The sequence below is a fragment of the Salmo salar genome, chromosome ssa12 (genome assembly GCF_905237065.1).
Source record: "Salmo salar chromosome ssa12, Ssal_v3.1, whole genome shotgun sequence".
Taxonomy (NCBI): domain Eukaryota; kingdom Metazoa; phylum Chordata; class Actinopteri; order Salmoniformes; family Salmonidae; genus Salmo; species Salmo salar.
Window position 1 is genome coordinate 48602517 of NC_059453.1, and position 27918 is coordinate 48630434.

At 41.9% G+C, this 27918-nt stretch overlaps 1 protein-coding gene across 1 annotated transcript in view; it reads right to left on the minus strand.

Annotated features, from left to right (window-relative positions):
* Nucleotides 1-20134, minus strand: part of LOC106565231 (tensin-2) — a 102445-nt gene extending 82311 nt beyond the window's left edge. The window contains exon 1 of the mRNA XM_014132118.2: nt 20043-20134. The gene's annotated coding sequence lies outside the window, so the exon portion shown is untranslated. The remainder of the gene's footprint in view (nt 1-20042) is intronic.
* Nucleotides 20135-27918: the final 7784 nt, after the last annotated feature.

Below are 27918 nucleotides of genomic sequence, written 5' to 3' on the forward strand. Positions count from 1 at the left end.
TACTCAAACTGTGAGATACACAAACAGACTAGTCTCAAATTAGCCCAATAAACACATACATACACACAGCCACGCAGGGTACGGAGCAACAAGAGGCTGAAATACAAATTATTGCATCCGACTGCAAGAGAACACACACACACCTCCCCCCCTGGAGTGATGATACACGCACACAACCCATTGCCTGTCAGCATTCCTGAGGTAAAACATAAACACGCTGAAGGTTGTTTTTAGCAGAGGGGTCTGGGACCCTCCTGTCACCGTCGAGACAGGCCAGAGGGAAGGGGACACAGCAGGACCCTCCACACCTGCCACCAAGAGTCCTGTACCCAGCAGGGGGTGAAGAGTGTTCTCCAAAAAAGAAAAATCAAACGGTCTATGTTCAGGACCACACCTGAGGGGTAGCCAGCTAATTTTGATAAGTAACCAGAGGGGTATTCTACGAATCAGGTTTAAGGAGCTAGCGAGGTAACTTTGGTCAACGCTGAGTTCAACTCGGGATAACCAGTCATACAATTGAGGTTCACTTTTTAGTCAGGTCAATTTCAGAACTAACCTGCTCCCGAGCAGGCTAAGTCAACACTAACTCAATTTATTCTGAATCTGACCCGCAAGTTGAGAACAAATGAAATCAGATTCCCTCCCTCTCGCAAAGATTGCATCACAATCCCCTTCATTTCAGGAAGACCGATTAAATATTTGATTAATAAAATGTTTTTTTTAATTTTTTTTTTATTAAAATGTTTAAAATACCTATTACATTTTAGTAACAAGAGAACGCATTTGAAACTTCATACAGGTAACACTTAACAATATTCTCTAGGAGCAGTAGTGTCTGGGCTAGAATCTATTGTAGGTTCGCTTAAGTTGAATTTGACACAGGCACAAGGGTTGTATTAAAACTGCACATTTATAGCATAGACACAAATTCATCAACACAACTACAGTATAATAACACAGTAAAAAATGGTCTCAGTCCTAAATTGAAAAGGATCAGTGTGTGTGTTCAGTTTGTAGGCCTACTACCCGGGTAGTGCGCATGTGCATGTTGGAGCTATTATGTATCCGAGATTGATCCAATTAATAAGTGTGTCCTCAATGAGATGGATTGAAGAAGCAAATACATGCTAGCTCAATGGCTTTTCTCAGTTACCATGTAACTGTAGTAGAAAACAAGCTACGTAACTCACCGGTTTCCACGTGGATTTTGACCAAAAAAGAAATCTTGAAACACTGTTCTTGACAAACACACCATCTTGAAACAAAACCAATCTTGAAAACAAATAAAACTTGGTTTCTCACTCAAGGGCTGATAAATTATATAATATACAATACTATAGCGCCTTCTAGGGGAATTACAATGTATTGAATAAGGAAAAACCCAAATTCTATACTGGTGTAAATTGTAGTACACGTCTTAAGTTGGATTCAACTGGCTTATGTTGGGGGAATGCGTAAACTCAAGGGCTTGGGAGAAAGCTTTGTCTAAACCGTTTAGAATAGAATTCATAACAAAGAGTAAGGGGTTACCGAGGGATACGCGAGTCAGCTCTTCGAGAGGATTCATCTCAGCATGGTCATCTTCTGGAGTAGGGTTGACTCTTGCTCGAGGAATTTTATGGACAATGATGATTGTCGGGTAGCTGATCTCTTTCTGAGCAGACTGAGGGTTGTAGTACTCCACCTCTTCGTCATTTCCACATTGTTGTTCTACTCATCTTCCTCTTCAGATACTGGACTTTGCTGAGGAGTTGTTAGTTCGAGGTGTTGGTCCTCTTCAACTTGAGCAGATGGCGCAAGTTGAACTGGTCCTGAACTGGTCCTGAACCCAACTGCAGTCCCGCAATGTTATTTTAGGGCGTATGTGAATTTTTTTTAAATAGTCCGGGAGGCCATTTGATGGATTCTTCAGCAGTCTTATGGCTTGGGGGTAGAAGCTGTTAAGGAGCCTTTTGAACCTAGACTTGGCACTCCGGTACAGCTTGCCATGCGGTAGCAGAGAGAACAGTCTGACTAGGGTAACTCGTCTTTTACAATTTTTTGGGCCTTCCTCTGACACCACCTAGTATATTGATCCTTGATGTCAGGACGCTTGGCCCCAGTGATGTACTGGGCTGTACGCACTACCCTCTGTAGCGCCTTGAGATCGGATGCTGAGCAGTTGCCATAACAGGCGGTTATGCAACCGGTCAGGATGCTCTCGATGGTGCAGCTGTAGAACTTTGAGGATCTGGGGACCCATGCCAAATATTTTCTGTCTCTTAAGGGGGAAAAGGTGTTGTCGTGCCCTCTTCACGACTGTCTTGGAGTGTAATCATATCTATAGCCAAGCATAGGCTATAGCCTAGTCTATTTAATTGAGACCACACACGCACCTGATCTCACACATATGGCGACAACTCGAAGCAACAAGAATGATGAGAGCGGACACTTGCACTTTCTCTTAGGCTATGTCCTATATGCAAGACGTAGCACATCTTTTAGGACGATGATTTGCAGGCAGAAACAAATAAATGGGTAATCAATATGTATTGAAAATGAAAAGGTGAAACGATCGCTCACCATGGTAGCCTGTGCACATTACGGATTTTTCTTACAATGACGATCACATTTTCTAAATGCACCTCGACTCCATTACCAATATTTACTTCTTTCCATTCAAAATATTTACTTAGGGACACTGTAGCCAACTATAGTCTAACCATATTTAATTCCATTTCCTTGGAAAGATAACTACCACGTGACTCTCCGCCCACGCATAGGCAGCCTACATTATTTCATTGAGACTACACATATACCAGGCACACTTGATCTTGCATGCCCAACTAGGAGAGGTAGGCTACTTAACTTGAAGCAGCTAATTCTGTGTGTGTGAATAATGCGCCAAAGAGCTGCTTTTAATACAATATGTAGACTAAGGCATACAACGCAGAAAGACTACCGGTTCCAGATATTTTCCCCCCATAATTGTTTATCTGACCGACCACTCCCACTGCAGCATGAAAAATGCAGATCGCACCGCAAATGATCTTTGTCGGGACTCGCAGCCCTCTTGTTTACGATGCTACGACGTAGACTGGGTAGTCGCCGATGCGATCCGTTGTCCTGTGTGACCAACTGCATTGTTGAGACCGTCGAGAGACATTTTTCTGTACTTTTTTGGAAGATTGAGTTAGTAGAATGCAGGTTTGTCAAGGATTACTCCAAACTCACAAAGCCTCTGTTGATCAGTTTCCAATAATGACTCCGTTGTTAAGAACAGGCTGGTCCATGACTCTGTTCTGCTCTTTCTTCCTGCTGCCTAATGCGATAGGACAGACGTTTCCCAGTGGTGACTATGGTAATCACTCTGCTGATGGTGGGATCATTCCTCTTGTCATGACGTTGGCCTCTTTTGGTACAGGGAGGACAGTTGACCCCTCCCTTTTGCACACAATCCACCCTGTGTGTAAAGGGTCGTAAAAACTCTAAAATTCCAGGAGAGTCTCTGGCCACATGGCCCATCGAGAGACACAGGAAATTCTTCCAACTCATAGAATTGGAGAGCCAAGCGACATTTTGTGTTCTGGAGAAGGTATGGAAGATTGGTGAAGAATCCAGCTACGAACTGATCCGCTTGGCACCATTTTGTGATACTCAGAAGAGACAATATAGCCATATTACCATAAAACTGTTTATATAATAGACTCAGTTTAAGACTTGCCTCATATGGGTGTATGGAATGTATTAATAAGGATAAAGCTTTTGTAAGACATTGAGATGCTATGTACTGATGTAATGTGATAGAATTGTATTTCTGTAACCAAATCTAACTCAGTCATAGGCACGCCCCAGGGACACATACAGGACCAGGCGTCATTTGACCAGCCTGTTCGATGGGCACTATAAAACACTCCCTGATTTACATTTCTCCAGACCAGGCCTACACTCCGTTGGCACATAGGTTCTACCATCTAATTCCTCTACTGAAAGTGAACCATACCACGTGGTTAACTTTTAGACTATTGATACCGACAGAATAAGAACAAGTCTTTGATATTAATTATTAGTCTGCAGCTAAGTAAATTATATCATCGAACGCGAAGACCAACGAAACCACCATTCTATGACGACATTAATGAATGTCGCTCTGAAAGATCCATTCTAACCGAGAGAGAGAGAGAACGCGGACAAAACACCCCAACAGAACTACTCTCCAACAAGAATCAGAACGACACACTGAGCGTAAATATATATATTGATTGCAATTGTTCCCGAATGAGTGAGCCTTCAATTGTCAATTGTTAATGAACTCTGTGTAAACTTCTCAGCTGACCATTTATGACCCATTGTTCAACAGGCCGACCAGCCTGTTTAGCCAGTAGAGCACATTCCGATACCAATCCTTTGTGACAATAATTACTGTTTGTATGTTTTTCTGTTAATTACTTAGTGTAGTAAATAAATGACTTTAAGACAATTGATGTATGGATGATTTTAGTAAAGACTGGGTTCGTGCAGATACAACAATTTACGACGTTTTGGAATGAGACTGGACTAGAGGTAAATACACCATTTAAACTTAGAAGATAATCGACCTATACTATAATAGAATATAATATTATAGTACAGGAAAGTTATATTAGGAAAATTATAGCTTTGTAATCTGAATATTCTCCTTGGTGCCCCGATCTCCTAGTTAATTACAATTAAACGATTAATCAGTTTAATCGCGTGATAATAATTACAGGGAGCTAATTGATAAACATATCTTCCGTTTAATGGTACCCCCAAAGACACGACATATTGGAGCCCCCGTGCGAGGAATCTAAGATAGAATTTCACAGCAAAGTCCAATTCTATATATCAATTGTGCAAACAGAATTGTACAAAAAGCCTGCTATGTAAACAAAGTGATTGTGCATTTTCCATTGAGAGAAGCTATTTAGAGTAGCTCCGGTCTTATGTCGATAGCAGTGAGGAATAAATTCCAGATTTAGTCCGTTAGGCCAAACGGTACTATTTCTGTCGGTCAATATTAACTTCTAGAGTAAGGTTAGAAATTAGAAGTTAACTATCCGGTAAACCGAGCCGAATAATTTGCCTACTGCACTAAAACAGTGTGGACAGACTGTATGCGTATCGATATTTAAGTACCGTGTCGCTCCGGTCAGCATAAACGCTAGCAGAATATGCTGAATGGGGTTAAGGTGAGACGTCACTAGAAAACCCACCCTTTCCTATTTTGGTGCTTGGAAGGATACTCCTGAACCAAGTAGCAATAGCTTAGCATTACGGGTAAGCTAACAGAGAGGGAACATTTTACCCTCCACCGTAACACGTTTAAAATTTCTCCGCTAGCGCGACGGAAGTCCGACCTTTGTACTTCCATTTAATTTCAGCATTCTGCACCCTGGTGGTGAAGAATTGCCAGTACATCTCTAGGGGAAATTCAAACGTGGAGCACGGTAACATATCCAGACAATCACAATTGACTGGATATGGCGCCTCATTCAATTTAACCTGTTATGGCTAGGGGGCAGTATTTTCACGGCTGGATAAAAAACATACCCGATTTAATCTGGTTACCACTCCTACCCAGTAACTAGAATATGCATATACTTATTACATATGGATAGAAAACACTCCAAAGTTTCTAAAACTGTTTGAATGGTGTCTGTGAGTATAACAGAACTCATTTGGCAGGCAAAAACCTGACAAGGTTTCAGGCAGGAAGTGGCCTGTCTGACAAGGTGTCGTTCTTCTTGTCTCTGTTTATTGAAGAGTGAGGATCTTAGCTGTCCCGTGACACTTCCTACGGCTGCCATAGGGTCTCAGAAGGCGGCAAAAAGCTGAATCGTGGCTTTGCAGGCTCTGGCTGAAAAAAAAGTAGCGCGTTTGGGTAGTGGCTGGTTACAGTACTGTGAGACTCAGGCTCGTGCCCGCGTCGACCGAAAGCTTTGTTTACTTTCCTCAGTTTAGCTAAAAGGAGATTCCCGGTCGGAATATTATCGCTTTTTTACGAGAAAAATGGCATAAAAATGGATTTTAAACAGCGGTTGACATGCTTCGAAGTACGGTAATGGAATATTTAGATTTCTTTTGTCACGAATTGCGCCATGCGCACGACCCTGATTTACCATTTCAGATAGTGTCTGGGACGCACGAACAAAACGCCGCTATTCGGATATAACGATGGATTATTTTGGACCAAACCAACATTTGTTATTGAAGTAGCAGTCCTGGGAGTGCATTCTGATGAAGACAACAAAAGGTAATGAAACTTTTATAATAGTAAAGCTGATATTGGTGAGTGCTAAACTTGCCGGGTGTCTAAATAGCTAGCCCGTGATGCCTGGGCTATGTACTTAGAATATTGCAAAATGTGCTTTCACCAAAAGCTATTTTAAAATCGGACATATCGAGTGCATAGAGGAGGTCTGTATCTATAATTCTTAAAATAATTGTTATGCTTTTTGTGAACGTTTATCGTGAGTAATTTAGTAAAATGTTAGCGAATTCCCCGGAAGTATGCTAGTTCTGAACGTCACATGCTAATGTAAAAAGCTGGTTTTTGATATAAATATGAACTTGATTGAACAAAACATGCATGTATTGTATAACATCATGTCCTAGGGTTGTCATCTGATGAAGATCATCAAAGGTTAGTGTTGCATTTAGCTGTCTTCTGGGTTTTTGTGACATTATATGCTAGCTTGAAAAATGGGTGTCTGATTATTTCTGGCTTGGTACTCTGCTGACATAATCTAATGTTTTGCTTTCGTTGTAAAGCCTTTTTGAAATGGGACAGTGTGGTTAGATAAAGGAGAGTCCCATCTTTAAAATGCTGTGAAATAGTCATATGTTTGAAAAATTGAAGTTTTTGTATTTTAGAGGAGTTTGTATTTCGCGCCACGCCCATCATTGGATATTGGAGCAGGTGCTCCGCTAGCGGAACGTCTAGATGTAAGAGGTAACAAGTGTAACAAGTGAAATTGCCAGATTTACTTTTTCAAGTGGATCTTTCAAATAATATCCAAAATTGATTGGGCGTCTACAATGAGACATGATTAACTTTTTCCAAACTTAACTTAGATGAAGCAATGCTCTCAGGTTAATTGAAAGTTAATTCCCAGATAGCCTATACAGGTTTGATATATCATAAATAGATTAATCAGTAAAATCTGCTTTAGCAAGGCACAGTCAGTAAAACCCCTTTACTGACGTTCAGCCCCAGGGAAGAGCGTACCCTAGTGGTGAAGGGTCCCAACATTTGAACTACGGTTTACACTTAGGATATCCAATCAATGGAGATTGTATGGATTATCGTCTCATTCAATTTATTTAGTTAAATTGTCGAACATACCTTTCTAGGTTCTTCCAATTAAATGAGACAACTTAAACTTTGCATATTGACCTTGATGAAGCAACCTCTCAGGTAATTCAAAGTTAATTCCCAGATAGCCTATACAGGTTTGATATATCCTAAATAGATGAATCAGTAAAATCTGCTTTAGCAAAGCACATTCACCAAACCCATTACTGACGGGGGTGAATCCCATGTGGCTTCAGCCCCAGGGAGGAGCGTACCCTAGTGGTGAAGGGTCCCAACATTTGAACTACGGTTTACACTTATGATATCCAATCAATGGAGATTGTATGGATTATCGTCTCATTCAATTTATTTAGTTAAATTGTCGAACATACCTTTCTAGGTTCTTCCAATTAAATGAGACAACTTAAACTTTGCATATTAACCGAGATGAAGCAACCTCTCAGGTAATTCAAGTTTAATACCCAGATAGCCTACCCAGGTAGGACTAATCATTGGCATTGATTAATTCAATTTGCTTTTGCAAATTCATTCACGTCCAACTTCCACAGTACTGTACAGTACTGATGGTTCATTAACGTCTATAAATAGATTAAAATCGTCTTTGCAGCTCCCCACATTCCAAAATTTGGGAAAATTAGGAAAAACATTTTTTCCTTTCAAATGTTCTAATAATGTGCAGGCTATCAGAGGGGGTGGTCCCCACTCGCCCGCTAATTAGTGAACCTCCACCCGTAAATGGATTGATCTCTGACCTCAGCAGCGATAACAACCCTAATTATGCCATTAGTGGAAAAGCAGACAACAATGTTTTCCAAAATCAACCATCGGGCGCAGGCCTCGTAAAGGTTCTCTCCAGTCTAGCTCTGATGTCTTGCCATCCGAGATTGCCATCTGTCCAATACCACAGTGCACAGCTGAAGCACGAGCAGGTAACGGTAGACATAAAGGGACAGGTGGAGAGAACCGGGAAACCAATGACAAATGCAGAAAAGGGAAAAATTCTGCTAGCTATGGAACTGCGTTCGAAAACTGAACAATTAAATGTAATTGCAAAAACGTATGACGATGAACAAGCACAAGCTCTTCAACAAAATCGTTTTCTACAGGAACAAAAGCATATGCTACAGGAACAACTCGATTTAGCCAAAACTAAATACGATGATGTCCACGCCAAACTAGATAAATCCGAAGAGTTATCTACAAACAGGAGCGCTCAACTTGACAACATGCATGCTGTTTTGTTGAATGTTACTCAAAATAACACGGTGCTCCTCAAAGCGCTGCAGACCAAAGACGATCAGTTAATGAACACAATGACAAAGTTGGATGATAAATCAGCAGAACTTATTGAAGTCGCTGACCAAATGAATGATGAGAGAACTCAGGTGATGAGGTTGGAAATATTGATTTCTAAGCATGCAGAGGAAATCTCATCACTGAATCTCTCGCTCCGTACTCAAGACCTCTATCTGTAAACCATGGCAGATAAGTTTGAGACCGAAAGGAGCAGGTGTGACACTCACGTGTCCAAAATCAGTACTCTAAGTGCTCAAGTGGACTCTGCAATGCAGCAGAATTCCACCCTTAGGTACCATCTGGAGGAAATCCAGAATGGTCACACTCTACAGCGCGACTTCCCATCCAAGCAACCGGAGCCCTGTACTCACAGGAGTGAAGACAATAGGTTTCAGACCTTGCCTCCCTCATGTGTCCCTCAGTCTTCCCCTCTTGGCCCTTCGGCACTGAGTAATATGGCGTCTCTTGGCCAACAACAACAAGGCTTGGCTTCTTCTCTTGGCCTTTCGGCCCCAATCTCTCCACAGGATGAAGCCAACCCTCTCCGCCCGCTTGGCGCGGAATACCTTGACAAACTCGTCAAGAATTTCCCCACCTTTGACCCCGTTCCAGGTCAGCCAAACGATACTGAGACGTTCCTAGCTGACATAGAGGACGCGTTGGGTGGCTACCCGAACCCTACGGGTTCTGACAGGGTTTACCTGTTGAAGCGAACGTCGAATAGACACGTGACGAGGTTCATTCGTCTACAACAGCAACACGTGCTAAATGACTATGCTAAACTTGCCACAGCTTTGAAATTAGAATTCAGTGGTTCTGCGACTCGCAAACACGATAGCTCACCGTCAAACAAGCTCGGAACGAACACCCACAAGCTTTCTATCATAGGCTTCGTTCAGCTTACTTTGGCCTACTCACAGAAACAGGAATGGAAGAGCTGTTACCATTCAAACAAATGTTTCTGTCGAACATGTATCCCACCTTCATTACCTACTTGGGCCCTGCAGCCCACGTTGGCTTGCCTATCTTACAACTCAGAGAGCTTGCAAGCACAGCTTTTGAGGCATCAAAAGTTCACAACGCTAAGAGCCCTGACCACTCAGTTTTGAAGTTTAACCAGGAGCACTCACTCCAGTTAGAGGGTGCATTATCAGGTATTTGAGCGTCTAGAGATGACGCACAACAACAGTTTCTACCACGAAACCATGATTCCAATAACCTCCGCGGTCGAAATAACTGTAAAGTACGTAGCCATCGACATGACTACCGCTACAATCGACCCGTTCGCTACGTTCCTGCACCCAACCCACAAAAAGTGTCAGAGCACAAGGGTAACAAAGGGTTGAAGGACGACCAAAACGTAGACCAATGTTCTCCAGAAGTCCCACTACGGGAAGAACTTAAGCGAGAACAATGAGAAAAGGGTAAAAGATAAGTCACAAGGACTAGACGGGGAATTACCGGACACCAGGTCCGCAGGAATTAACACCCATAGCATGGACGTTAAAGTTCAAATTTCTCCCGCTCTCATTCAAGACCCTATCCAGGGCCCGCTTGATCAAGAAACAAGCCCCCGGGCTCTGTCTATAGACTCTGATACAAAAGTTGCGAAGAAAAATGTCAAACGCTTCGTTAAAGCCAAGCCCACTCAAAATCAGAAAAGTCAATCTGCTTCCATCTTGAACAGACATGGCACATCACGTCGTTGCGAACGACCACTCCACTTTGTGGGGAATATGTCCACTAACCACGAATCTAAACGGCCATACCTGGAAACAGTCCTGGAGGACTGCTTAGCTTGTCATGCGCTAATTGATTCGGGTGCGACAATATCACTCATCTCTCAAACATTGTTTGATGATCTCAAAAGGGCTTTGAAGCCAACTAAACGTTGGTTAAATGTGGAACGATGCGACACTAAACTTCGAGGGGTTACTCAGACTACCTCGCCTCTCACATTGAGAGTCATGCTGAAACTACACTTCCAGGACGTATCGCTCGTTCACCCTGTGTATGTTACCAGCCTCGAAACTGTAACCCTGCTACTTGGAGCAGACTTGATGGATCGGTTACTCCCATTGATGGATTGGAAAACCAACCAGGTATGGTCACAGGCCACAGTGCCTTCTCCACTGACCACACCGTCTCCCCCTAACGCTAGCTGCAACGCAGTCCTTCACGAGGGGTATCTGTCGAAAGCACCCCTTGAGAAAAAGACGTTTAGAAACCTCTCGGTACAAAATCCGATCCACGGAGATAGTACGATATCTCGACACATTCCATCAGCCAACCTGATTGACCATTCTTTTCATGATTTCGAGCCAGCTGTCTCTGTGAATAAGCAACTTCCCTCCTCCTTGCAGTCATGTAATACGGTAGTTGAGATGAACTTTTCTTTCCCTTTGGACACTTCTGCAAGCACTGCGGCCGTCCCAGCAAGAAAAACATTGATGCGCAGAGTATACTCTGCTTCCGATGATACACCTTCCGCTTTGTTGGGGACTGTCACCCCTTACAATGACACTAATGGCGTCAGTCCAGCAACTGACCCGATGACTCCCACTTGTGAAACACTTTGCGATATCACAGACCGATATCCTCGTCTCAGTTCACAGGTAATGAAGAGGTTGCCACACGCGGACGCGGTGGTGACTACTGAGCGTTTTGAAGCACAAACACCAGGAGATTTGGTTGAAAGGTTACAGCCACTCTCATAAAAACGCGGCCGCTGACAACTCGTACATAGGGTCCGACCTTTTCATTTGCGCATCGGACACCAACACCACCCGCTGGTGGGGGGGTCCCGAGGCACAAAGGGGGGGAATAGTAGCCCAGACCCATGATGAGCCTCATCGAGGCCGGTGGGGGGGTCGAGACTACGGACAACACCGTACGAGGCCGCCAGAGCATAAATCAAATCTAGTTGTAAACTCTCCTATGAGAACAGTGAGGAGCAGACAGGCCCCTAGACGGGGATTATCTTAGAAGACATCTAAGATAGTACTGAGGTGTACCACACTGGTCGTAAAGGAAGTCCAGTGGACTTGTCCACCTCCAACACAAATGGCAACAATAATCATTCTTTGCCATGCGTAGGTTCAACTACAATACAACTAGTAAAATGCTCCAATCATGTGTGTCCGGTAGATAATATTTCAGAATAAATCGGTAGGACAACTGGACCCCTTGAATACCAGTACCAATACCGCAGTCAGTCCAGCAACACTCAGTAAGAGGATTAGTAACCTCACAAGTTAAATTGCTATTGATAATAGCGACATAGGAGTCACTCAGAGTGCAACACGTGGAGGGGAATCTCCAGTGCACTCTTCCAATGGTTAACACACATGTCACTAATAAATAGGACCCTCCATTCAGGAGTAAAATTATTAGAAGTCATGAACCATGATCACACCACGTATGACTGGTCCAATACTTAAAGAGTACTTCCGTCGTGAGGTTAGCTCCTCCGTGGATAACATAGCTATGAAATAGACTTCATACCTATCGCCACTACAATAGTGGAAGACAGTGACTTGTAGAAAACTACTACAGACTCCCTTGACACCAATTCTGACTGACCTCCAGGCATTGACCTGAAAATTACCTGACTACGTCAGACTCATTCTGAACAAGTTGTAATCTGCCCGGATACTTGGTTTTCTTCCCTTGACATGCACGCTTGTGTAAGCATAAACGCACATGCACAACGGAACATCCAATTAGGATTTATGCTAGGACCACTTAAGGGCCCAAGCAATATACCAGCCTTAGTAAAGTTGAACATTTACTTCTAGGCCTTTGACTCTACAGCACTCACCAGTTTTCTTCCCAGAAGTCCGTAGGTCATACCTGTAGACTGCCCAAAACTAGTGCATTACAGCTGTAGACTTATCATATAGTTATCAACTTAGGATAGCGCCTAAGCAACACACCAAGTAGGAAAACCCTACATATGGCATTAGAGACAATGCCATGATAATCATTTTGCCAGAACATTGGACGTATATAGAATACAGTCCAATTAGATGATTTTTTTGTGTGAACTATATTTTGTATATTTTTGTTTTGTTTATGCTTTCATTCCTTTTCGGTTCAGTTCCTTTGACACTTAGGAAGTGATAGAGCCATAAACAAAGTCCCCATACAACCATCACTTAGTGCCACAACGCCGCTCATTGGGGAATGAATGTAATTATATATATTTCATGAGTGTGTGTGCGTTGTTAATAACCTCTTACATCTAGACGTTCCGCTAGCGGAACACCTGCTCCAATATCCAATGATAGGCGTGGCGCGAATTACAAATTCCTCAAAAATACAAAAACTTCAATTTTTCAAACATATGACTATTTCACGGCATTTTAAAGATAAGACTCAACTTTATCTAACCACACTGTCCGATTTCAAAAAGGCTTTAAAACGAAAGCAAAACATTAGATTACGTCAGCAGAGTACCAAGCCAGAAATAATCAGACACCCATTTTTCAAGCTAGCATATAATGTCACAAAAACCCAGAAGACAGCTAAATGCAGCACTAACCTTTGATGATCTTCATCAGATGACAACCCTAGGACATTATGTTATACAATACATGCATGTTTTGTTCAATCCAGTTCACATTTATATCAAAAACCAGCTTTTTACATTAGCATGTGACGTTCAGAACTAGCATACCCCCGCAAACTTCCGGCGAATTCACTAACAATTTACTAAATTACTCACGATAAACGTTCACAAAAAGCATAACAATTATTTTAAGAATTATAGATACAGAACTCCTCTATGCACTCGATATGTCCGATTTTAAAATAGCTTTTTGGTGAAAGCACATTTTGCAATATTCTAAGTACATAGCCCAGGCATCACGGGCTAGCTATTTAGACACCCGGCAAGTTTAGCACTCACAAATATCAGGTTTACTATTATAAAAGTTTGATTACCTTTTGTTGTCTTCGTCAGAATGCACTCCCAGGACTGCTACTTCAATAACAAATGTTGGTTTGGTCCAAAATAATCCATCGTTATATCCGAATAGCGGCGTTTTGTTTGTGCGTCCCAGACACTATCTGAAATGGTAAATTAGGGTCGTGCGCATGGCGCAATTCGTGACAAAAAAAAATCTAAATATTCCATTACCGTACTTCGAAGCATGTCAACCGCTGTTTAAAATCCATTTTTATGCCATTTTCTCGTAGAGGCTTCAAGTGGCTGTTACGTAGGTGGGACGAATTCGTCCCGCCTAGCCCATAGAGGTTAATTACTTAGTGTAGTAAATAAATGATTTTAAGACAATTGATGTATGGATGATTTTAGTAAAGACTGGGTTCGTGCAGATACAACAATTTACGACGTTTTGGAATGAGACTGGACTAGAGGTAAATACACCATTTAAACTTAGAAGATAATCAACCTATACTATAATAGAATATAATATTATAGTACAGGAAAGTTATATTAGGAAAATTATAGCTTTGTAATCTGAATATTCTCCTTGGTGCCCCGATCTCCTAGTTAATTACAATTAAACGATTAATCAGTTTAATCGTGTGATAATAATTACAGGGAGCTAATTGATAAACACATCTTCCGTTTAATGGTACCCCCAAAGACACGACACTCTGCTCTGCAGCCCAATCTTGCGGTGGCATCTTGAGAAGAGTGCTTGAACCAGGGAGTAGATCAGGAGACACACTGAACAGCAACAGGAGAGCCAGTAGTGCCATTTCTGTGCTTGAAGATCTGTAGAGTTTATGTCTCTGAACCACAGTTTTCACAGCTTCTCTTGGGAACAGGGTTCACGGTGTTCCTTCATGAATCGACCTGGACTTTGTCGTCTTCCGCTTTGGAGCTGAGGTCAGTCTCGGCTTGGTCGTGTGGACTTCATGACAGACCGTCTGCGTCTCGATTCCTCTTGCCAGCTCTGTACTGAATGTTGAAGTTGGACAGATCGGCTAGCCACAGTTGTCCCACAGCGTCGAGCTTGGCAGACGTCAGCGGGTTGTTGTCAGTAATGATAGTTAACTCAACCCCGTAGGGGTAGTCAAATATCTTGTCAGTGACAGCCCACTTGAGAGCTAGAAAGTCCAGCTTGTGAGTGGGGTATCTTCTCTCAGTTCGACAGCTGGCATAAGCAACTACTCATTCGTCCCTGTTGCTCTTGGTACAGAGCTGTGCCGAGTCCAAGCAAACTGGCATCAGTGTTGAGGATGCAGGGTTGCTTGGGGTTTGCAAACCCTAGGACTGGAGCAATGGTCAGATTCTCGATGAGTGATCTGAATGCACTTTCACATGTTTCAGTCCACTTCTCATTGAACAGTTTCTTAAGATCTGCGCTGGAGGACGACTTGGGACCTTTGTTTTCATCTATGGTGGGAGATAACCAGCAGTCAGGTTGTTCAGAGGCTTTGTGAGTTTGGAGTAATCCTTGACAAACCTGTAGTATCCAGTGAAGCCTAGGAAGGATTTCAGCTCGCTGATGTTGTTTAGCCTTGACACATGGTCAGAGCAGTGATTTTGTCAGGGTGCGTTTCCATTCCATTCTCAAAAATGATATGGCCCAAGTATCAGACTGACTTCCTGAAGAAGTGGCACTTTCAATTGACAGCTTGAGACCGAACTCTTGCAGCCTGTTCAAGACACGCATCAGCTGTTCTTGATATTCTTTGAGCGTGTCTGAGAACACAATGAGGTTGTCAAGGAACACAAGGACTTCGTTCAGGTTGCCCATCTATACACTGAACAAAAACAAATGCAACAATTAACGATTTTACTGAAATCAGTAAATTGAAATTACTTAATTAGGCCCTATTCATGGACTTCACAACTGGGCAGGGGCGCAGCCATTGGTGGACAAAGGCTTACCCACTTGGGAGCCAGGCCCACCCCCTGGGGAGCCAGGCCCAGCCAATCAGAATGAGTTTTCCCCACAAAAAAGGCTTTATTACAGACAGAAATACTCAGTTTCATCAGCTGTCTGGGTGGCTGGTCTCAGACAATCCCGCAGGTGAAGAAGCCGGATGTGGAGGTCCTGGGCTGGCATGGCTACACGTGGTCTGCGGTTGTGAGGCCGGTTGGAAGTACAGCCAAATTCTATAAAATGACATTTGAGGCAGCTTATGGTAAAGAAATTAACATAAAATGCTCAGCCAACAGCTCTGGGTGGACATTCCTGCAGTGAGCATGCCAATTGCTCGCTCCCTCAACGTGAGACATCTGTGGCATTGCGGTGTGACAAAAAGGCACATTTTAGAGTGGCCTTTTATTGTCCCCAGCACAAAGTGCACCATGGCAAAGGAGAAATGCTCACTAACAGGGTTGTAAACAAATGTGTGTATAACATTTGAGAAATAAGCTTTTTATGCGTATGGAACCTTTCTGGGAACTTTTACTTCAGCTCATGAAACATGGAATCAACACCTTACATGTTGCGTTTCTATATTTCTTTAGTATACTTCTCCACGACATGCTGAAAAGTGCTGGGTGCATTTGTGACTCCTTGAGGCATCTGGTTGAACCCCCAGAATCCCATGGATGTGAAAAGCAGCGTTTGTCTTGCTCCTCCATTTCAACTTGATAGTGTCCCAACTGCAAGTCCATGACAGAGAATCACTTCGAGCCTGTCAGAGCTGATAAGGTTTCCTCTATGTTTGGTAAGGTTTATACGTCTGATGGTCTGGTTGTTCAACCTGTAGTTGATGTCAGAGCTCTTTTAGGTGAAGTCGTACGGCTTGGTAGTCGGATGGATGGATCTGGCTCTCTGCTTGAAGTTGGATTGGAGAGACCAATGCGGATGCTTGACTGCAGTTGTGTGACTATAGTCAAGGTCACCCATGGCAAACACTTCAAGGATGGAGCTCAGCTTGCTTGTCGAAAGTGATGGTGCTCTCAGAACCTGTCAGATTCAGTGTTGCACTCAGCAGTGGTATTGGGAGTGTGAGACACTGTTGTTGAGCTTTGTTTCTGGATGTTGACAGTGAAGCGAGGGACGAGGGGATGAAGAGTTCTGCAATTTGGCAGTTTGCTGGCACTGATGTCATGAGCAGTCTCGTTCTTGAGTAGGATTGGTACTGTAAACAAATGACGTTCTTGGACTTGACAGGATGTAGCTACAGAAGAACAGACCACCTGGCATGAGTGGGAGGCTCCACCAGCAGCGGGTACTTTTCTTGTGTAGCCATTCAACACCATCTTCTGTGCTGCTGGAACAGTGACACTCTTCTTGCGTTGCAATTTGACTTTCCCCACTTTGCTGTTGTCTTGCATCTTCTGTACAGGCTATTGAGTGGAGCGTAAGGGCTCGTCTCTGGCTTGCTACGAGCTCTGCCATCTTTGTCGGCTGTACATGCTTGTACAGGATGTTGGGATAACTAGGGCTAATGTGTTCACAGTTTCGGTTTTTCCAGGGACGTTCTCGGGAAAGAGGATGTTGACCTCGACGTAGCCTAGGTAGGGCACAGCTTGACCTCCAGCACCAACCTCTGATGTTGTCCAGGGGGAGAATAGGCTGGGATGGAAGGTATTCAACATGGAAGGACTTAGTGAATGTTGTCACTTGTATGCCTGAATCGAGAAGGGAATTGCTCTGGTTTCCATCGATAATTATGACAGCCGTTCATCTTGGTCCTACTAAGCTAATGAATTTGTCAGTGTTGTCAGCGTCGGTATGCCCCTCTACTAAAACCTTGTCCCGTTTAAGCTCGTAGCTCACAGCTTCTCTCCATCTTCAAATCAGCCACCTGCCTCCTCACTATCTCAGTCTCAGAGACGTAGGCTTACAAAACTTCCGAACCGGATCTGTAGTGACGCCTCTAGCACTGTGATGCTGTGCCTTACACGGAACCCAAACCAGCTGTGCGCGTGCACCATCGTGCATAAATGTATTTTGTCCCCCCACAACAAACGCGATCACGACGCGCAGGTTAAAATATCAAAACAAATTCTGAACCAATTACATTAATTTGGGGACAGGTCAAAAAGCATTAAACATTTATGGCAATTTAGCTAGCTAGCTTGCACTTGATAGCTAATTTATCCTATTTAGCTAACTTGCTGCTGCTAGCTAATTTGTCCTGGGATATAAAAATCAAGTTGTTGTTTTACCTGATATGCACAAGGTCCTCTACTCCGACAATTAATCCACACATAAAACGGTCAACTGAATTGTTTCTAGTCATCTCTCCTCCTGCTAGGCTTTTTCTTCTCTTGACTTTATATTGCAATTGTCAACTTTCATAAATTAGGTGTATTACCGCCACTGACCTCATGCGTCTTTCAGTCACCCACGTTGGTATAACCAATGAGGAGATGGCACATGGGTAGCTGCTTCTATAAACACGAGATGGGAGAGGCAGGACTTGAGGTGCGATCTGCGTCACAAATAGAACTGACTTCTATTTTAGCCCTTGGCAACGCAGACGCTTGTTGGCGCGCGTGAGCAGTGTGGGTGCAATAATTTAATAAAATAGATTTCTACATTTATTTTTAAGTCAGCCTGTTAGACCGCTGCGCCACTTTGGAGGTGTCCTATTCCATTCTTAACTGTACGAGGAGCTCTGCAAAGTCAGTGGGTGTCTCCGTCTTGATGTCCAGCCGCAGACTAATGAGGAGTGGTCCCAGCAGCCTTGTGTGAACCGTTTCACTAGCTCAGGGTCAGCCCCTTTCACTTCCGTTCTCTTCACAGCAGCACTGAGGAGTACCTGCAGGCTCTGTAGGTGTTGATGCCCTCTCACCTGAGTTCTGGTGGGTGTTCAGGAATATGGTATAGATTTCATTGTTGTCCTCCACGAGGCCATAAGCTGACTCCAGTAGCTTCAAATAGGCTCTTGGGGATGCAGAGGAGGCAAGCTGCCTCACCACGTCTGAGGCTGGGGGAAGCAGAATCTCCAGGACCCTCCTCTGCTGTAGATATTTAGAGGTACAATCTTGTAACATCCGTTTGACATGACACCATGTTTCATAGTCAGATTCACCTGGGGCCTTTGGGTACTTTGCCTGAGAAGGAACGTAGCCATTTGAGTTGGTTCCGTGTTATGGAGGTGTTGTTCTTCATGACATGCTTTACCACAATGCGTTGGACTTCAGGTGAGTTGATGACATAATGCAGCTGCACATCAGTCCTGGTTGGGGTTGATTACCACCTACCGTGGACTTCATGTCTGAATGAGGGGGTAGCTGGAATGGGGTGGTCTGTGTTCGATCATACCTCTTCTCAGCAGATCATTTCAGTAAGGGTGTGTCGCCATCATCAGAGTGGACACGGTCTCGTCAGATGTACTTAGTCATAAGAGGTAACTAGGGGCTGGTCAGAGGGCTGTAACTCTACCCATACTGCTTGTAAATAAATAGAATTTCAATGTCTGAAATATGTCTGTACCAAACCCCAAAACACCAGCAAAATATGTGCTCTGCTTTCAATTATCCTGGCTAGCTCACCACAAAATTATGTAACACTTATCACACTATGCTCTAGGAGCAGTAGTGTCTGGGCTAGAATCTATCGTAGATGACTTATGAAAATTTGACAGGCACAAGGGTCGTATTAAAAATGATAAAAAATGTCACATTTATTACAGACAAATTAATAACTGCACAAATATAAACACAGTAAAAATGGTATCTGTCCCAAATAGAAAAGTATCAGTGTGTGTTCAGTTTGTAGGCCTACTACCCGGCTTGTGCGTGTGTGCAGGTTGGAGCGCTTATCTGTATCCAAGATTGACCCAATGAAGAAGCACACGCTCAATGCGATGGATTGAAGAAGCAAATACAGTGGTGCAGCCTGCATGCGCCAGTCGAGTCAAATGGGTCGTTGGTGGTTAGTTCGCCATTCTTTGAGATCACTGAATCACCTTTGTTCTAGTCTTAGAATCAACCAATAAAAACATAACAAATCTGCAGAGAGCAGCACAGGATCTCAGTTAGAATCTCATAGGTAAAACTTCTCAATTCAATACAAACATTACATTGACTGCCATAGACTTGTACAGTACTGTTGCAACCAGTTATCAAGTAAATGCTAAAGTAAAGAGCTTAGCACAACATTTACATACAATAGCATCTCAATTTAAAATATATACATTTTAAAAATTCACAACAGGAATAATAGTATCTCTAATTTAAACACCATTTCAATAAAATTAGGTTACAGTTCCATGAGCGAGAAAAAATGCCAATACATTCTAGAATGATCACTCAAGAGCTAGCCCCATCAGCAATACAAGTAGCTAGACATAATTAACACTTCATTCATATGAGCTAAAAACTTAAATACAGTTTCTCATTTACACATCTAACTACAATTGGTTTTTAGTTACAAAACACTCAAAATTAACAAGACAATAATATAATTATTCAACAAAACCCTGCTAATGACATGCTAGTGGCTTTTCTCAGTTATCATGCTAGTAGAAAAGAAGCTAGGTAACTCACCGGAGTACATGATTTTGAAACACTGTTCTTGATAAGCCCACTCCGTCTTGAAACAAAACAATCTTGAAAAGGAATATCACTCAAAACACTATAAATAATTCGGTTTCGCTCTGGTTAACTCTATGGTACATCACTCTTGCTAGCTCGTGATGGTATCTGACTGGCGCGGTTTCTCACGGCCTGATTGAACATTCTATGACCATCTACAATACTAAAGCGCCGTCTAGTGGAATAACAATATTTTGACTAAGGAAAAACCCAAATTTAAACACCGGTGTAAATTGTGGGTTACAACAGTAAAACTTTTGTATGGAGAAATACAATTATTATTACTATGTTCATATTAGTTTATTGATAGGAGTTGGAAAAAAGGGGTTCATGCATTTATAAGCACACCAAAGATGGCATTAACTTTAAGTAATACAATAAAAAGACGGTACTTCTAAAAACCAATTTCACATCATAGCCTGCTTTATTAGCGATATAACTTTTCCTTCATTTTGATTTCGGCACAAATGAAAAATGTGGCACTGACTTGCCCATGGATTGATGTTTCAGCATTGTATAAATGTAGAGTTCAGTGTTCGCTAGCCACGTGCGACATATGCATGCCCAGTTATCCACCATCTTACTACGGATGAAGACTGAGCTGGAACGTGAAGCTAACTGAAGCTGGTAAGCTTTAGAAAACCCTGAGTAGATCCAGCTGTCTTCATAATATAGGATGCCCCTCAGAAATGTTAAATGTTCTGGTTAATATATTATTTTAATAGCTAAAGAAATGCGTTTTTCGTTTGTTGAATCAATTAGACCATGTCAACTTCAACCTCATCTTCCAAAAAAATAAGTTATATCAAAAGATTTAGGCAAATTAGCTGTCCAACTCCTTCTTGCTTTGTAGTATACAAAAAAAGTGAAACAATGGTTTGTGAGAAATTTCTAACACAATTCCCCACATTATACATGACAATCATCTGTTCTATATAATGTATATCGTTTTAACTGTGGCACAATGCAAACTAAGACATCTGATTAGTGTTGATTAATGACAATGGTGTAGCGCAGTTTCGCGGCCGTCCACAAGGTCCGAGCAAAGCGGCACCCAACCGCCCACAATTATAAATACATCTATCTATCAACAAATGTTGTGCCATGGGGCAGTTTTAAAGCTAATCTCATGCCATGTTACACATTTTGCCATGAACCCGAGAGAAAATGTTGCCGTTTTAGAGTTCACGGACTTATTGATAGTGGGGGGAAAAGTTGAGATTGTCTAACATTTGGCTTAGAATTTACATTTGAACTATATACACTGCTCAAAAAAATAAAGGGAACACTTAAACAACACAATGTAACTCCAAGTCAATCACACTTCTGTGAAATCAAACTGTCCACTTAGGAAGCAACACTGATTGACAATAAACTTCACATGCTGTTGTGCAAATGGAATAGACAGCAGGTGGAAATTATAGGCAATTAGCAAGACACCCCCAATAAAGGAGTGGTTCTGCAGGTGGTGACCACAGACCACTTCTCAGTTCCTATGCTTCCTGGCTGATGTTTTGGTCACTTTTGAATGCTGGCGGTGCTTTCACTCTAGTGGTAGCATGAGACGGAGTCTACAACCCACACAAGTGGCTCAGGTAGTGCAGCTCATCCAGGATGGCACATCAATGCGAGCTTTGGCAAGGTGGTTTGCTGTGTCTGTCAGCGTAGTGTCCAGAGCATGGAGGCGCTACCAGGAGACAGGCCAGTACATCAGGAGACGTGGAGGAGGCCGTAGGAGAGCAACAACCCAGCAGCAGGACCGCTACCTCCGCCTTTGTGCAAGGAGGAGCAGGAGGAGCACTGCCAGAGCCCTGCAAAATGACCTCCAGCAGGCCACAAATGTGCATGTGTCTGCTCAAATGGTCAGAAACAGACTCCATGAGGGTGGTATGAGGGCCCGACGTCCACAGATGGGGGTTGTGCTTACAGCCCAACATCGTGCAGGACGTTTGGCATTTGCCAGACAACACCAAGATTGGCAAATTCACCACTGGCGCCCTGTGCTCTTCACAGATGAAAGCAGGTTCGCACTGAGCACGTGACAGTCTGGAGACGTCGTGGAGAACGTTCTGCTGCCTGCAACATCCTCCAGCATGACCGGTTTGGCGGTGGGCCAGTCATGGTGTGGGGTGCATTTCTTTGGGGGGGCCGCACAGCCCTCCATGTGCTTGACAGAGGTAGCCTGACAGCCATTAGGTACCGAGTTGAGATCCTCAGACCCCTTGTGAGACCATATGCTGGTGCGGTTGGCCCTGGGTTCCTCCTAATGCAAGACAATGCTAGACCTCATGTGGCTGGAGTGTGTCAGCAGTTCCTGCAAGAGGAAGGCATTGGTGCTATGGACTGGCCCGCCCGTTCCCCAGACCTGAATCCAATTGAGCACATCTGGGACATCATGTCTCGCTCCATCCACCAATGCCACGTTGCACCACAGACTGTCCAGGAGTTGGCGGATGCTTTAGTCCAGGTCTGGGAGGAGATCCCTCAGGAGACCATCCGCCACCTCATCAGGAGCATGCCCAGGCGTTGTAGGGAGGTCATACAGGCACGTGGAGGCCACACACACTACTGAGCCTCATTTTGACTTGTTTTAAGGACATTACATCAAAGTTGGATCAGCCTGTAGTGTGGTTTTCCACTTTAATTTTGAGTGTGACTCCAAATCCAGACCTCCATGGGTTGATAAATTGGATTTCCATTGATTCTTTGTGTGATTTTGTTGTCAGCACATTCAACTAAGTAAAGAAAAAAGTATTTTTTAGATTATTTCATTCATTCAGGATGTGTTATTTTAGTGTTCCCTTTATTTTTTTGAGGAGTGTATTTTGATAGACCAAAGTATCACCAATCGCACTATGTAAAGGAAAAACCTAATTCATTTGTTTTCCATATAGCATTTCATTTTAAACCGTTGTTGAACAATTGTAAAAAGGCCTTTGTTTAATTCTATCATTTGGTTATTCAAATATGTAATACAAATCTCCAAACATTTTTATTTTGTTTTATAACACGCTCCAGGGCTAATTTATTTAGCATTTTGGCATGTTTTTCTAGATTTAGAACATTAAGCATTTATAAAGCAAACAATCCATTAGCATAGCAAATACTTAAATTGTTTAAGAGTATGTTACAGAACAGGGATTCAAATATTTTTTCAGAATAAAAAGATTAAGGGTGTTGGCGTTCAGTGATGGAATTGACAAGCCACTGATGGAGTTGACAGATAACTTTTTTTGAGGCAAAAAATGTCTAAATACAAACATTTGTAAAATATGGAAAAATATTAATTTGAATATCCCCAATAAAAAAAAAAACATTCCCACATCTTTCAGCACTGACAGAGTTCATGTTTTACAGAGTTGACAATTTGAATTTTTCTTCATTCAAGTTGTATACACAGAAGAAATGTTTTTCCTCAGTTATTTTACGACTCTAAAACCTAATTAAATGTAACATTTTAAACAAAATTCATATTCTATCTTAATCCATCAGGCAGATGGAGTTGAAAGTTTATGGTTGTGACCAAGGTGATTCCAGTATTGTTTAAATCTATTAAAAGTAGAGAACTTTACAGACCATTAGTGGTCTTGTTGCACTACATCTAATGAGGACATGAATAAGGGGTCCTTATGGTATACAGTGCCTTCAGAAAGTATTCACACCTCTTGACTTTTCTACATTGTTGTGTTACAGCCCAAATTTAAAATCAAGAGTTTTTGGTCACTGGCCTACACACAATACCCCATAATTTCAAAGTGTAATTATGTTTTTCGAAAATCTTTACAAATTAATACAAAATTTAAAGCTGAAATGTCTTAAATCAATAAGTATTTAACTCCTTTGTTATGGTAAGCCTATATAAGTTCAGGAGTAAACATTTGCTTAAATTTTGAATGACTCTCTCTGTACCCCACATATAAATATAACTGTAAGGTCCCTCAGTCTAGCAGTGAATTTCAAAACACAGATTCAACCACAAAGACCAGCGAGGTTTTCCAATGCCTCGCAAAGTCCTTAACGATTACAAGCATAAACATAACATGATGCAGCCACCACTATGCTTTAAAATATGGAGAGTGTATTCAGGACAAATAGGTAATTGCTTTGCCACGTTTTGCAGTATTACTTTTGTGACTTGTTGCTAACATGTTTTGGAATATTTTTTATTCTGTACAGTCTTCCTTTTCACTCTGTCAATTAGGTTAGTATTGTGGAGTAACTACAAAGTTCTTGATCCATCCTCAGTTTTCCCCTATAATAGCCATTAATATCTGTAACTGTTTTAAAGTCACCGTTGTCCTCATGGTGAAATCTCTGAGCAGTTTACGTCCTCTCTGGAAACAGATTTAGGAAGGAAGCTTGCATCTTTGTTGTGACTAGGTGTATTGATACCCCATTCAAAGTTGAAATAACTTCACCATGCTTAAAGGGATAGTGGAAAACCTCCCTGCTTTTTGTGGTTCTGTGTTTGAAATTCACTTCTCAAATGAGGGACCTTACAGATAGTGTGTAACAAATGAGTCAGTTACTATTACTACACAGAGTGAGTGCATGCAACCTATGAGACTTGAGTATATTTTTACTCCAGAATTTATTTAGGCTTACCATAAAAGGATTGAATACTTAATTTGATGTATTTTTAATACAATTACAGACATTATGGGGTTGTGTGTAGGCCAATTAATATCCATGATTACCCGTTTTTAGAATTTAACACTTTTTGGAGAGCTTGAAATTGGGATCCTTTGCTCAGTACAAGGGCATTTCCAGGCATACAGTGCTTTTGGAAAGTATTCAGACCCCTTCACTTTTTCCACATTTTGTTAGACTTAATCTAGAATGGATAAAAAAATATTGTTTTTCCCTCAATCTACACACAATACACCATAATGACAAATAAAAAACAGGTTTTTAGAAATGTTTGCAAATTTATTAAAAATAAAAAACAGTAATACCTGATTTACATAAGCTGTCAAACCCTTTGCTATGAGACTCAAATTGAGTTCAGACGCATCCTGTTTCCATTGATCATCCTTGATGTTTCTACAACTTGGAGTCCACCTGGGGTAAATTCAATTAATTGGACATGATTTGGAAAGGCACACACCTGTCTATATAAAAAGGTCCCACAGCTGACAATGCATGTCAGAGCAAAAACCAAGCCATGAGGTCGAAGGAATTGTCCATAGAGCTCAGAGACAGGATTGTACCGAGGCACAGATCTGGGGAAGAGTACCAAAACATTTCTGCAGCGTTGAAGGTCTCCAAGAACACAGTGACCTCCATCATTCTTAAATGGAAGAAGTTTGGAACCACCAAGACTCTTCCTAGAGCTGGCCGCCTGGCCAAACTGAGCAATCAGGAGAGAAGGGCCTTGGTCAGGGAGGTGACCAAGAACCCAATGGTCACTTTGACAGAGCTCCAGAGTTCCTCTGTGTAGATGGGAGAACCTTCCATTAGGACAACCATCTCTGCACCACTACACCAAATCAGGCCTTTATGGTAGAGTAGCCAGACAGAAGCCATTCCTCAGTAAAAGGCCCATTACAGCCCACTTGGAGTTTGCCAAAAGGCACCTAAAGACTCGCAGACCATGAGAAACAAGATTCTCTGGTCTGTTGAAACAAAGATTGAACTCTTTGGCTTGAATGCCAAGCGTCACATCGGGAGGAAACCTGGCACAATCCATTTGGTGAAGCGTGGTTGTGGCAGCATCATGCTGTGGGGATGTTTTTCAGCAGCAGAGACAGACTAGTCAGGATTAACAGAAAGATGAACAGAGCAAAGTACAGAGATCCTCGATGAAAACCTGCTCTAGAGCACTCAAGACCTCAGACTGGGGCAGAGGTTCACCTTCCAACAGGAACGACCCTAAGCACACAGCCAAGACAACGCAGGAGTGGCTTGAGAGAGACCTGAAAATAGCTGTGCAGCAACACTCCCCATCCAACCTGACAGAGCTTGAGAGGATCTTTAGAGAATAATGGGAGAAACTCCCCAAATACAGGTGTGGTAAGCTTGTAGTGTCATACCCAAGAAGACTCGTTGCTTTGTCATTATGGGGTATTGTGTGTAGATAGATTTGGGGGGGGAAAACAACTTTTATCAATTTTAGAATAAGGCTGTAAAGTAGTCAAGGGGTCTGAATACTTTCTGAATGCACTGTAGACCCAAAATAAAATGGAATAATATTGAAAGTATTTAGAAAATTCCAAAAACAAAATTCCCTTAATTTATGTATATATGTATGTATGTATGTATGTATGTATGTATATAGTTGTGTTATTTGAGATTAACATTTACATTAAGGGACATTTTGTTTATGGAATTTTCTAAATACTTTCAATATTATTCCATTTTATTTTATTTATTTATTTTATTTTATTTTATACACCATAAAACAACATTTTTACATTTAAACAAAATAATAAAAACAAAATTCCCTTAATGAATGTATGTATGTATGTATGTATGTATGTATGTATGTATATATATAGTTGTTATTTGAGATTAACATTTACATTAAGGGACATTTTGTTTATATTATTTTGTTTAAATGTAAAAATTTTGTTTTATGGTGTATATAGTTTCCCTGCCGGACAAGCATTGTCCCGACTATCAAGAATCCCTGAGCTAGTGTCCTGCTAGAAAATGTTGCAGTTTTAAAGCTAATTTCATGTAATAAAAAAGCCGACCACCCCCAATTTACATGTCAGCACAATTAACTATTGGTCAATATAATCGATTGAGTTTCACCCTTGACATCCACCAGATGTACTGTCATGCACAGGCCCAATTGATCAATCACTTCAAAATGAGAAAATGTAATCTCAGAGTAATCCTTAAATCCTGTCTTGAGCGGCTCAAACTGCAACAGCTGGACAAAATGTGTTTAACTTGATGGCTTTTAATTGATGTCATTATTGCGTCACTGTGTTGAAAAACTGAAACATCTGCACTGTGATAGGGGATAACGGTGACGAGATTTAGTTCGGTTTAGTGAGTCGTTGTTGACGTTGGCTGCCAAATTCTGTCAGGTTTAAGACCCACCTAAAGATCCCTGTTGAATAAGTGATGTGCAAGCATCTTCACAGCTTTGAGTTACATGGAAACTTATCAAAATATTGGAGAAATATTCATTTATCTGATTAAATTGGGAATTAGGATGCAGTTTATATGAAAACCTTCTCACCATATCAACTCTGGTATAAGCAAAAGCTCAATAACATTTTCAGCCAATTTATTATTCAAAATAGTTAAGTTAAAAAGGCTCAATAATGATTGCAAGTTAAGGTTTCCATTACACTGCGAAGACAATAATTCATTGTCATTCCTCATGGACAGTCAGTACGGGCCTTTTTCCAAAGGGATTAAACAAGTATTCTCCCCAAAGCCTATGCATAATAACCTCAGAAATCAAAACCCCTTTATGAATAAGAATTACCAAGCTACTTCTCAACACACTACCATGGAAACACCTTCCCAATTCAGCAATAGATCAGTAGCATTGCATGCTAGCTAAAGTTAGCTATGCTACACTTGTAGTATCATCCTTGGACATCAAATTTCCCCATAGCAATTGTAGATTTTCATTGGGGGTGCTTGTTTTGCGGGGGACACCTGGTTATTGGCCGGGTGGGCAGAGTTGGCACTCGATTTGCAATTTAGGAGCCCAGTGGCAAACGCTGAACGCCCCACTCCAAACAGACAAGTCAAAAACAAAATTGCAGGTGGAGAACTTCTGATAATTGATTAACAATGAGGAAAATGGCAGTGTCATGGTGACATCTGAAAAACAATTCTTCATATTTTGATCTGTCTGAATTTC